Source organism: Scyliorhinus torazame, chromosome 13, assembly GCF_047496885.1.
Source record: "Scyliorhinus torazame isolate Kashiwa2021f chromosome 13, sScyTor2.1, whole genome shotgun sequence".
Taxonomy (NCBI): Eukaryota; Metazoa; Chordata; class Chondrichthyes; order Carcharhiniformes; family Scyliorhinidae; genus Scyliorhinus; species Scyliorhinus torazame.
The window spans coordinates 156,184,331-156,197,311 of record NC_092719.1 but is presented as its reverse complement, the minus strand read 5'-3'; the positions used below and the strand labels follow the sequence as shown (position 1 = coordinate 156,197,311).

The 12,981-nt window shown below is 48.0% G+C and overlaps 1 protein-coding gene and 1 long non-coding RNA gene across 4 annotated transcripts in view; both read left to right on the top strand.

The window, feature by feature from the left end:
- Positions 1–12,981, top strand: part of slc25a26 (solute carrier family 25 member 26) — a 361,771-nt gene that overhangs the window by 151,920 nt on the left and 196,870 nt on the right. The window lies entirely within an intron of this gene.
- Positions 1–12,981, top strand: part of LOC140388329 (uncharacterized) — a 59,748-nt gene that overhangs the window by 19,654 nt on the left and 27,113 nt on the right. The window lies entirely within an intron of this gene.

The following is a 12,981-nucleotide window of genomic DNA, read 5'->3' as shown; positions in this document are numbered from 1 at the left end:
ATTATCTAAGGAAAAAAATGCAATAAATTGTGTCATTTTGGAGTTGGATTTGAAAGTTTTCCCAGACTCTCTCTGCCTTTGTCTTTCTCATCAAGGATTCACTTCTGCAAAGCATGTGTTACTCATATTCTCTGTTTGTAGCTTTGCATACAGCTTTTGCTGGACTCCCTCGGGCATACTTCTGAGTTGAACTCATTAGCTTCTTGCCATAAAAAGAATAGTGTGGTTCTAAGAAAGTTCTCTTCACAGCTTTGTGAGATAAGAATGATTTATGCATACAGGTGGTTCACTTGATGGTGTAGGAAAATGCGGCTTGCACTGGTGTAGAGTATGCACAGATAGTGCAGCCTATGTGTGGCGTGTCATTTACTTGCGCTCCCATTTCGAAGGCGACAGATTTGAGTCCTGGAACTGTCACTGGCTCAAGCTACTGTTGAATGAATTCTCCAATTTCTCCAAAATGATAAAACTGGGATTACAAGACCACTTAGTTGATCAGGACAATCTCCACTGCAATTGTTTGATTAGAACCCCAGCAAGGCGCAACTGTGCATCATGGCAGCTCTGCAACAGCAGTATGTGTAGAAAAGTCCAGGCCACACTTTAAACTACGGTTTTTATTTTCATGTGTGGAGTTGCTTGAATAACCCATGAGTGACAAGCCAGTTTGATGAATGCAATCAAACCAGTTGAAGAGCGAGTCATTTTGTCCGCAACTGAAGGAAATAAAAAATCAGATTTTACTATTAGTAATACCGTATAGAATTCTCAGGGGCTTGGCAGGGTAGATGCTGAGAGGTTGTTTCCCTTTTGTGGAAGAGTCCAGGACCAGAGGGCATAATCTCAGGTTTAAGGCAAAGATGAGGAGGAATTTCTTCTCTGAGGGTAGTAAATCTGTGGGATCCGTTACTACAGAGAGCTGTAGAGGCTGGGTCATTAAGTATGTTCATGGCTGAGATGGACAGATTTTTAATTAATAACGGAATCAAGGGTTATGGAGACAAGGCAGTAAAGTGGAGTTGAGGATTATCAGATCAGCCACAATCTCATTGAATGGTGTCGCAGACTCGATGGGCCGGGTGGCCAACTTCTGCCCCTCCATCTTATGGTCCCATCACTGGATCCCCACAATCAACATTCTGCAATTACCATTGCTCAGAAACTGAACTGGACTCGCCATATTAATACTGTGGCTACCAGGGCAGGTCCTACGGCGAGTAACTCACCACCTGACCCCCACCCCCCCAAAAGCCTGTCCACCATCTGCAAGGGACAAGTCAGGAGTGCAATGGAATACTCTCCACTTGCCTGGATGAGTGCGGCTCCAACAACACTCAAAAAGGGGCTTTTTCACAATAACTTCATTGAAGCCTACTTGTGACAAGCGATTATTATTATTTTAAAGCTCAACACCATCCAGGACAAAGCAGCCCGCTTGATTGCACCCCCTTCTGCAAACATTCAAACCCTCCACCATAGACGAACAGTGGCAACAGTGTGTACCATCTACAAGATGCAGTGCAGTAACTCACCAAGGTTTCTTAGACAATACCTTCCAAACCCATGACCACTACCATCTAGAATTTCAAGAGCAGCAGATATCTGGGAACTCCAGCGCCAGAAGGTTCCCCTCCAAGTCACTCACCACCCTGACTTGGAAATATATCGCCGCTCCTCCACTTTCGCTGGGGCAACATCCTGGAATTCCCTCCCTAATAGCACAGTGAGTATACCAACACCTCATGGACTGCAACGGTTCAAGAAGGCAACTCACCACCAGCTTCTGAAGGGCAACAAGGGATGGGCAATAAATGCAGGCCTCATCAGTGACGCCCATATCTCTCAAATGAATTTTTAAAATTTGAAAAACCTTCGCTGCACTCTCTCAAGAACATCCTTCCTCAGATGAGACCAAAACTGTACACAATATTTCAGGTGTGGCCTCACCAAGGCCCTGTATAATTGCAGCAAGACATACCTGCTCCTGTACTTGAATCCTTTCGCAATGAAAGCCAACATACCATTAGCCTTCTTTACCGCCTGCTGCACCTGCATGCTTGCCTTCAGTGACTGGTGTACGAGGATACCCAGGTCTCATTGCATATTCATTCCCCTCTCCTAATTTTTTTTTTGGATATCTTTTTAATTGACATTTTCCATGTTTATAAACCGTTATATACATTTTTTTTACCGCCTTAATTTATTTTATTTGTACAGAAGGGTTTCTCCTGTCCTTCCTGTCCTTTAATTTACTTTATATAAATTTCGCCCACCCCCTGGCTCGTCCTGTGGTCCCTTCCGCCTCCCCACCTCCCCTTTACTTCCCCTCCAATCCCCACCCCCCCTCGTCGACTTCGGCTGTGTTTGCTTTGTGATCGGTGAGGGGGGTTGCCCCTCCCCTACATTGTTTCCTTTTGTGACTTTACAGCCTTTCCTCTTTTTCCTCCTACCCCCTCCCTCCCCCCAGTTTGTGCATTTATTTGGTTCCCCCACTATCTTTGTTTTCCCCTTGTCTTCCCTCTTTTTCCCTCTCTCTCCCATTTTCCTTTCTAACTCCTCGTTGCTGGCCTCAAACAGGTTTGGGAACTGGCCGAAACTGCCCCCATGTATCCTAGGAAGCCTTCCTCAGACCCGCGGATGGCATACTTAATCTTCTCCTGGTGGAGTAATTCTGCAAGGTCAGCAAGCCAGTCTGAAGCTGTGGGTGGTACTGCTGATCGCCAGCCCCTCTCCTAATTAATGGTCATTCAGATAATAGTCTGCCATCTTGTTTTGCTACCAAAGTGGATGGCCTTGCATTTCTCCAAATTATACTGCATCTGCCATTCATTTGCCCACTCACCCAACTTGTCCAAATCACACTGAAGGATCTCTGCACCCTCCTCACAGCTCGTCCTCCCATCCAACTTGGTGCCATCTGCAAATTTGGTGTTTACATTTTCCCATCAATTTCCCCAACACCATTTCTCTACTAATATTGATCTCCTTCAGTTCCTCCCTTTCACTAAACCCTGCATTCCCCAACATTTCCGGTATCTGATTTGTATCCTCATTTGTGAAGACAGAACCAAAGTATGTATTCAGTTGCTCAGCCATTTCTTTGTCCCCTATTATACATGCCCCTGTTTCTGACTGTAAGGGGACCTACATTTGCCTTCATTCTTTTTCCCTTCATGTATCTATAGAAACTTTTACAGTCAGTTTTATGTTCCCTGCAAGCTTACGCTCCTCTATTTTCCCCCTCCTTTTTTTTTAATAACGTTTTATTGGGTATTTCTTTGGCATTTTAACAGCAACAAAATCAACAATATAGATAACAAGAAAAATATAAACATAGTGCAAATTCCACCTCCCTCTCCCACAGGTCTTGCCATTACTTACCCCCCTAACCTATGCTAACCCCCCCCCCCTTTCTGCTGCCGATTAATTATCTGCGAGCAAGTCGACGAATGGTTGCCACATCCAGGCGAACCCCAGCAGAGACCCTCTCATGGCGAACTTAATTTTCTCCAGGCAGAGGAAGCCTGCCATGTCTAAAAGCCAGGTCTCCAATTTCGGGGGCTTTGAGTCCCTCCATGCCAGCAATATGCGCCTCCGGGCTGGCAGGGAAGCAAAGGCCAGAATGTCCACCTCTTTCTCCTCCTGGATTCCTGCGATACCCCAAAAATCGCCACCTCCGGACTCATTGCCCCCTTCATATTTAATACTGTGGATATGGCGTCAGCAAACCCCTGCCAAAATACCCTCCGCGTTGGGCATGCCCAGAACATGTGGACATGGTTCGCTGCCCCCCCCCCGCACACTTCGCACACCTGTCCTCCACCCCAAAGAATCTGCTCATCCAGGCCATTGTCATGTGAGCCCGGTGAACCACATTAAATTGGATCAGGCTGAGCCTGGCACATGTTGCGGTAGCATTGACCCTTCCTACTGCGTCCGCGCAGAGGCCCTCCTCTATCTCTCCCCCCAGCTCCTCTTCAGCTCCTCGGTTTGCATCTCCTCCGAACCCATAAGCTCTTTATATATGTCCGAGACGCTCCCCTCCCCTATCCATCCTCTAGAGACCACCCTATCCTGAATCCCCCTTAGCGGCAGGAGTGGGAAGGTTGGTACCTGCTTCCGCAGAAAGTCCTGTATCTGTAAATATCGGAATTCATTTCCCCCAGCCAATGCAAACTTCTCCTCCAGCGCCCTCATACTCGGGAAGCTTCCTTCCAAGAACAAGTCCCCCATCCTCTCAATCCCCGCTCTCCGCCAAATTGGGAACTCCCCATCCATCTTCCCCGGGGCAAACCGGTGGTTATCGCAGATTGGGGACCACACTGATGCCCCCTCTGCTCCCACATGTCTCCTCCACTGCCCCCAGACTCTCAGGGCCGCCACCACCACTGGACCATGCCGGCGGGAACGGCAGGGGCGCAGTAACCAATGCCCCCAAACTTGTGCCCTTACAAGAAGCCGCCTCCATGCGCACCCATGCCGGCTCAGCCCCCACCAGCCACCTCCTCACCATGGCTATATTAGCCACCCAGTAATAATTGCTGAAATTCGGCAGCGCCAGTCCTCCATCCCCCCGACTCCGCTCGAGTATTTCCCTCTTCACCCGCGGGGGCTTGCCCCCCCCACACAGCCTACAATAATCTTATTGATCCGCTTAAAAAAAGGATCGTGGGATGAAGATGGGGAGGCATTGGAAGACAAATAGGAACCTCTGGAGGACCGTCATTTTTACCGACTGCACCCCACCCACCAGAGACAACGGGAGCGCATCCCATCTCTGGAAATCCCCCTTCATCTGGTCCACAACCGGGCCAAGTTCAATTTATGTAGACTGTCCCAATCCCTCGCCACTTGGATACCCAGGTACCTGAAACTCCCCTACGTCTCTGAACGGCAGTTCCCCCAGTCGCCGCCTCTTACCTCTCGTCTGAACCACAAACAACTCGTTCTTCCCCGTATTAAGCTTATACCCCGAAAACCGGCCGAATTCCCCGAAAATTCCCATTATTTCCTCCATCCCATCCATTGGGTCTGAGACATACAACAATAAGTCATCCGCATACAGCGAGACTCTGGGCTCCACCCCACCCCCCGGACCAACCCCTTCCAGCCCCTTGAGGCCCTCAGAGCAATTGCCAGGGTTCTATCGCCAGTGCAAACAGCAGAGGAGGGTGTATCCATGTCTCGTCCCCCGGTGTAGCCTGAAATAGTCCGAGGCCGTCTTATTTCTCCGTACACTAGCAACCGGAGCCTGGTACAGCAACCTAACACAGTCAACAAAGCCCCTTCCAAACCCGAACCGCTCCAGCACCTCCCATAAGTAATCCCACTCGACCCGGTCGAAGGCTTTTTCCGCGTCCATTGCAACCACCACTTCAACTTCCCTACCTTCCGGGGGCATCATGATCATGTTTAGCAGCCTTCTTACATTGGCTACCAGCTGTCTTTCCTTAACAAACCCTGTCTGATCCTCCCCTATAACGTCCGGTACACAGTCCTCATTCCTAGAGGACAGAATTTTGGCCAGAAGCTTGGCATCTACATTCAGCAAGGAAATCGGCCTATACGAACCACACAGCTCCGGGTTCTTGTCCCTTTTCAAAATGAGCGAGATCATCGCCTGTAACATCGTCTGGGGCAGAACCCCGCTTTCTTTGGCCTCGTTAAAGACCTTCATCAGCACCAGCCCCAATATTCCGGAGAACTTTTTATAGAACTCGACTGGGTACCCATCCGGTCCTAGGGCCTTACCGACTGCATGGTCTTCAAGCCCTCCATTCTCCTCTAGCCCAATCGGGGTCCCAGCCCTGCTACCAGCTCCCCATCCATCTTCGGGAAAGTCAGCCCATCCAAAAAATGCCTCATCCTTTCTGGCCCCGCAGGGGGTTCCGACCTGTACAACCTGCTATAAAAGTCCCGAACGGTCTTGCTCACTCCCGGCGAGTCCCCAACTAAGTTCCCATCCCCGTCAACCACTTTCCCTATTTCCCTAGCTGCCTCCCTCTTTCTGAGCTGCTGTACAAGCATCCTGCTGGCCTTCTCCCCGTGCTCATGCATCGCCCCCTTCACCTTTATGAGCTGTTCCACTGCCCTCCCGGTGGTTAACAAACCCAATTTCGCCTGCAGCCTCCGGCATTCCCTTAAAAGACCGACCTCTGGAGTCTCTGCATACCTCCCATGAACTCGTAGAATCTCCTTTACCAGTCGGTCCGTTTCTGACCTATCCGTCCTGTCCCTGTGAGCCCGGATCGAGATCAGCTCTCCTCTCACCATTGCCTTCAGCGCTTCCCAGACCACCGCTGCTGAGACCTCCCCCGTATCATTTACCTGCAGGTAGTCCAGCATTCACTTCCTCAGCCTCTCGCACACCACTTCGTCCGCCAACAGCCCTACATCCAACCTCCATTGCGGGCGCTGTTGCTATCCATACTATCCATGGTCCAAGATCGTGATCGCCGAATACCCCGTGTCCACCACCCCCGCCAACAGTGCCCTGCCCACAACAAAGAAATCTATCCGGGAGTATACCATGTGTACATGGGAGAAAAAATAAAATTCCTTGGCCCTCGGCTGCCTAAGTCTCCATGGATCCCCCCCCCCCCCCCCCCATCTGCTCCATGAACGCTTTCAGCTCCTTTGCCATTGCTGGCACCTTGCCCGTTCTCGAGCATGACCGGTCTAGGCCTGGATCAATAACCGTGTTGAAATCCCCTCCCATATTCAGCCTGTGCAAATCCAGGTCCGGAATCTCCCCCAGCACCCTCTTTATAAAATCCCCATCATCCCAATTTGGCGCGTATACGTTGACCAGCACTACCTTCATACCCTGCAGCTTGCCACTAACCATGATATATCGACCTCCCACATCCGAGACTCGCCTCCCCACCTCAAATGCCACCCGCTTGTTAATCAGAATCGCAGCCCCTCTTGTCTTTGAATCCAGCCCCGAGTGGAAAACCTGACTAACCCAACCTTTCCTCAACCTGACCTGATCCAATACTTTAACATGTGCCTCCTGCAGTATCACCACGTCCGCCTTCAGACTCCTCAGGTGCGCAAACACACGTGCCCTCTTTACTGGCCCATTTAGCCCCCGGGCATTCCAGATGACCAGCCTAGTTGGGGGGCAAAGTGTCCCCCCCACCCGCCGGTCAGCCATCCCCTTTCTTGGGCCTGCCTCTAGCCCATGCGCCGCACCTCCTCCGGCCCGCCCCGCAACGGCCCCCCATCAAAGTCCTTCCCACATCAGCAGAACCCATCTCTCCTCCCCCCTCCCCAACAATACTCTAAATCCCACCCCATCTAATAAACTAAGCATATACACCCCCCCCCCCCCCACTGTGCTTCAGTGAGCTAGCTCACCCAGCTAGCTTGGTGACCTCTGGCGCCAAGGAGTCTCCCACCTATTGTTCCCTCGCTCCCCTCCCCCCCGCTCCTGTAAACAAATGCCCTCATCCAGCAATCCCCAAACAAACACCCTGCAGCAAAAACACACAAAAAACAAAAGCCACCCCCGAAACCCAGACAGGCACGTATCCATCCCACAAAAGTGCACATCAAAGAAACACACAAGATAAAACACAAAAGGAACATTGCCAACATCTACTCAGAAAAAGAACCAAAATAACGAGACGGAAATTCGACCCCCACCCCTTTTCCTTTTCCCCTAAACAGAGCTCCAAAAAAGACTGACACAAAACTATACAAGAAGGCATAGCCAATTTAACAACAGATTAAAAAAAACAAACTCCACCAAAAACCAAGGCGGAGAAAAGGAAAACAAACGAAAATCCCCACAGAAAAGGAAAAAGGGCCCAATATAGGTCAACATATTGTCACTAGGTCCAAAGGTTCGGGCGACTCAAAATCGTGATGTTGGTCCTCATGCGTAACCCAAAGACACGCTACAGCAGACCAAGCTTCACCTGCTTCTTAAAGAAAATAGCCATGACTTGATTGAAGCCTGCCCTCTTCCTCGCCACCTCCATGCTCAGGTCCTGGTACACCCGCAGGATGCTGTTATCCCGCTTGCAACTCCGCGTGCGCTTGGCCCACCGAAGAATACATTCCTTGTCCAGGAACCTGTGGAATCACACCACCATTGCCCTCGGAGGGACCCCGCCCATGGCTTCTTGGCAGGCGCCCGGTACGCCCTGTCCACCTCCAATGGTCGGGGAATGCCGCCTCCCCCGGCAGCTTTTCAAACATACCCGCCACGTATGCTCCAGCATCTGCACCGGGAGCCCGACAATCCTTAGGTTCTGCCAGCGGGACCAGTTCTCAAGGTCCTTCACCTTCTCCAGGAGCCTTTTCTGCTGTTCCTGAAGCTTCCCACCTCCAGCTCCACTGCTGTTTGGTGCTCCTCTTATTCCAGTAGCGCCTTCCCCACCTTTTAAATCGCCAGGTCCTGGGCGTCCAGTCTGCTCTCTAGACGATCAATTGATTATTTGATCGGGTCCAAACATTCTCACTTCTGCCTGGCAAAGCGATCCTGAATGGCCTGCATCACTGGGTCCGTTGGTCGCTGCACTGCCACCCCAGGGGTCCATCCCTCGGCCCTACTGTCTCCCGTTGCAGCTTCAACACAGCTCGTTACTTATTTTTTGTTCCTGCCCTTTCGTGCACTTCTGGTCCTTTTCTCCATAAACCAATGCAACGAAACCATGCCCAGTTGCCTCCGCCTACAAATGTTCCGTTTAAAAACGGAAAAAGGTCCGGGGGAAAGGTCCAAAAGTCCGACCAGAGCGGAAGCCACCAAATGTGTGACTTGCTCCTCCATAGCCGCCACCGGGAGTCTATTTTCCCCTCAATCAATCCCTTGGACCTTCTTTGCTAAATTTTAAACTGCTTCCAATCCTCAGGTTGTTTTTCTTGGCTAATTTGTATGCTTCTTCCTTAAATTGAATACTACCTCTAATTTCCCTTGTAAGTCATGGATTGGCCACCTTTTCTGATTTTATTTTGTACCAGGCAGGAATAAACAATTGTTGCAGTTCCCCCATGCACTCCTTGAATGTTTGCCATTGCCTATCGACTCTCATCCCTAACATTTCCCAATCGATCAAAGCCAACTCACACCTCGTTTCATGGTAGTTTCCTTTATTAAGATTCAGGACCCTAGTCTGAGAATAACTACTTCATTCCCATCCTGATGAACAATTCTATCATATTATGTATGGTCACTCATCCCCAAGCAGTCTTGCACAACTAGATTGTCATAATTCCATTCTCATTACACAGTACCCAGTCTAGGATGTCCTGCTCTCTAGTTGGTTCTTCAATATATTTCTCCAGAAAACCATCGCGCATACACGCCAGGAATTCCTCCTCTATGGTATTGTGGCTAATTTGATTTGCCCAATCTATATGCAGATTAAAATCACCCATAATTACAGATGTTCCTTTGTCGCATGCATCTCTAATTTCCTGTTTAATGCCTTTCCCAACATCACCACAGCAGTTTAAGGGTCTATATATGATGTCCACACATGTTTTTTGCCCCTTAGTGTTTCTCAGCTCTACCCATACAGTATCCACATTGTCAGAGCTAATATCTTTCCTCACTATTGTGTAATTTCCACTTCAACCATGCCTGGGGTTTCTCTTGGGATGTGGTTACATTTTTTAAAGATGTGGTTTTTTTTGTTATTGGCAAAGTGAATTTAGGTGTCCAGGTACATAAAACTCTTAAAATCTAGTGAACAGGAACACAAGGTGGTCAAAAGGCTAATGAACATTAGATTTGATCAAAAGTAAAAGGAACCTGAAGGGGTGGCAGATGCACTGAAGTTATATAGAGCTAGGATTAGACCCCCATCCAGAGTACTGCATTCAATTTTGTGCATTGCATCTCAGGATGCATTTCCCTTAGCGGGGTTACACTGTATATTTACTGGGCCTGAAAGGTCTAAATTGGATAGGATCCATAAACCTGGGCTGTATTCCCTTGAGCTAAGATAGTTGAGAGGTAATCTAATTGTGGTGTTCAAAATTATTCAGAAGTTCAGTAGGTTATATAGAGACAATCTATGTCCTCTGGTAAGAGCATCAAAAATAAGGGAGCATGGCATTAAAGTTAGAGCTGGGCCATTACGGGGTAATGTCAGAAACCACTTCTTCACAAACAGGAGTGGAAACATGAAATTCTCTCCCGGATGCTGGGTCAATTGAAATCTTTAAAGGCGGAGATGGGTGGATTTTTATTAAGCAATGGTATCAAGGGATTTGGTTCCTAAATTGGCCAAACTTTCTTATGTCCATTGTTTTCTTGCCTTCTGTTGCTATTACTGGAGGTTGGGGAGTTTGTACCTTCGAATGAATAGGATGTGCATGGATGGACATCTTATATGTACATAGATCACACAAAGGTACCAATGGTGATCGAGCTGATTTGAGAGCAATGCTTTGCTTGCTGCATGAGAAGAATCAGTGGAAAAAATGACTCGAGAAGGACATGGGACAAAATTCATTGGGGAATGGAAGATGCCAAGTTTTTAAACCCTTTCATTGCCCATCCCTAAATGAAAATTGGAAATGGAAAACAGTGGTTGCTGTTGAATCCATCAGACACTGGATGAATAAGCTGATGCTAATTGGCCTGGTTTCCGTTTTTATTTCAAAAGTTATGACAGTTTAGGATGTCTAAAATTATGAGGACATGGATAGGGTAGATAGGGATGAACTTTTTCCCCATAGTTAAGGAGTCAATAACCAGGGGGCATAGATTAAAGGGGCAGGAGATTTTAGAGGGGATTTTCAGCCAGAGAATGGTGGGGGTCTGGAATTCACTGCCTGAAAGGGTAGTAGAGGCAGGACCCCTCGCAGCATTTAAGAAGCATTTAGATGAGCACTTGAAATGCTGTAGCATACAAGGCTCTGAGCCAAGTGCTGAAAAATGGGATTAGAATAGATAGTTGCTTGATGGCCAGCACAGTCATGGTAGGCCTAAGGGCCTCTTTTTGTGCTGCACTCTATGACTATGACTCTATGGTCCATTTCCCAATAGCCAGATATCATAGTTGCTGGCGAAGTGACATAACTAAGGCTGTAACAAAATTGCCTGATTCATCTAAGTGTAATGTTTAAAGGTTAGGCCGTATAATCTAACGTGGAGGGTTGCAAAAAGTCATGTAGTGTGCTTTCATTAGATAATGGGTCTATTTATTCAAACAAGTCCATACTTTGATATAATTATTTGGAGTATGACAAATTACCAAGATAACATTTTCTACTTATAGTAATCCTTTTAACTCACAGCTTCAGTCAGAACTGTTGCTGCATTCTCGGGTGACAGCACTTCACTGTGATAATCAGTTTATTCTATTGGCCATTTTCGTGATTTTCAAGTTCAAAGGGAAATGTAGGTACGGATGACATCAGATTCTCCGGCTAACTCATTAATCACTCTGACATTTTAAATCACTTTGAGACACTTTGATCTGAAGGAGATGGATCATTCTCAGCAGTACTGTCAGATTATTAAGCATTTTCAATGCAGTAGATGTGTACTGCAAGCTTTAATACAGCATGTTGTCTTAAAACTATATTTTTATAGTCCTGGTCTCTCTCTCCCTCCTCCTTCCCCCCCCCCCCCCCCCCCTCTGCACCACCACCACCAAAGTTCATTTCTCAGACCATCTTCAGGTAGGTCTGGGTTGAAGGGGTAATAGAGGAGACTGGGGCCAGGGATTTTAATTGCCTCCAGAGGTATTCTATAATCGGCCAAAGAGAAATGATGTGCTTGTCACCTTTCTTTCAAGTGATACTTTGTAATTGTTTCTGCTTAAAAATTCTATACTAATATACCCTTGATGAACAACACATTGGTGAAAAAGTAGGATGCCAGAACTTAGATTTGCTCATGCCTGCTTAATTCACAATATATTTTTTATGGAGCACGTTGCAGGGAGTGCAAGGCAAAAATAACTCTGTCTCCTCTACAGGGCATCTGGGATCTGTGAGAACCAGGCAAGTAACTGCGTATCTCCTGAACCAATCAGATTGATGGATTGTGCAGTTCTAAAGAAGGAAACAAATGGATGAATTCAAAGTCAAAATCATGTTGGGAAAGATAAATAACTAGAGAGAACACAGAGACAAAAAGTAAAACTTTTTAAGATTTATGTTTTTCAAATCTCCAGCAACAATTAAAACAGGAAGGAATTACTTATAAGACTTGAAATACGTTATTTGAAGTACTGGAGAGATTAACTGGCAGTAATTAGCACTTATCAAATAATTACAATAAGTGAGTGAGCAAAATTGTGGCAGATGGATTTCAATGCAAGCAATCATCCATTTTGGACGAATATTGTTGGGAGCGATTCAGTGGACTCAAGTTAAAGTCTGCTGAACAGCGCATTTAGCGGGTTGTTTCTTGCTGCCTGCAGTGCAGGAAAGACCCTGCTATTTACCATATTTTTGGGCCTTGACGAGGAACTCCCTGTCGAGGACTAAGCCATTTCCTGCACTGGGGCTAGCCCTGATCTTTCAACCCATCCTCTGCGCCACTGCGGCTTCAGGATCCTCCACTTCACCCAACTTACCTCTTCCGTGGCCTTTGAGCCCTCCCCACTTCTAATGGAGAGGGCCCCCTTCCCCGGGCCCGACCCATGGCAGTGCCACCCAGGCATCCTGGAATCGCCAGGGTCGCATTGCCATAGTGCCAGGCTGGCAGTGCCAAGGCTCCCACAACTCCCCAGCGATACCCCCTGATGTGCCATCGTGACTGGCTCATGACTTTGTGAACCAATACCAAACGATGCCCGGTTGTGGCCTCGCTGGCGAGGCTGGTAAATCCCGGGCCCCGGGTGAATTGGACAAGCGCATATTTAATTTAGCCTCCTGCACGCCTGTATCTCGCCCAGCGAGAATGAGATCCAGATCGCACCGCGCCGTGAAATTCAAAGGAATCTTGCGAGACGTTTTGAGTGTTGCGAATCTCGATGCAGGCCTCTTGCGAGATTCAAAGGCCTCGTCCCG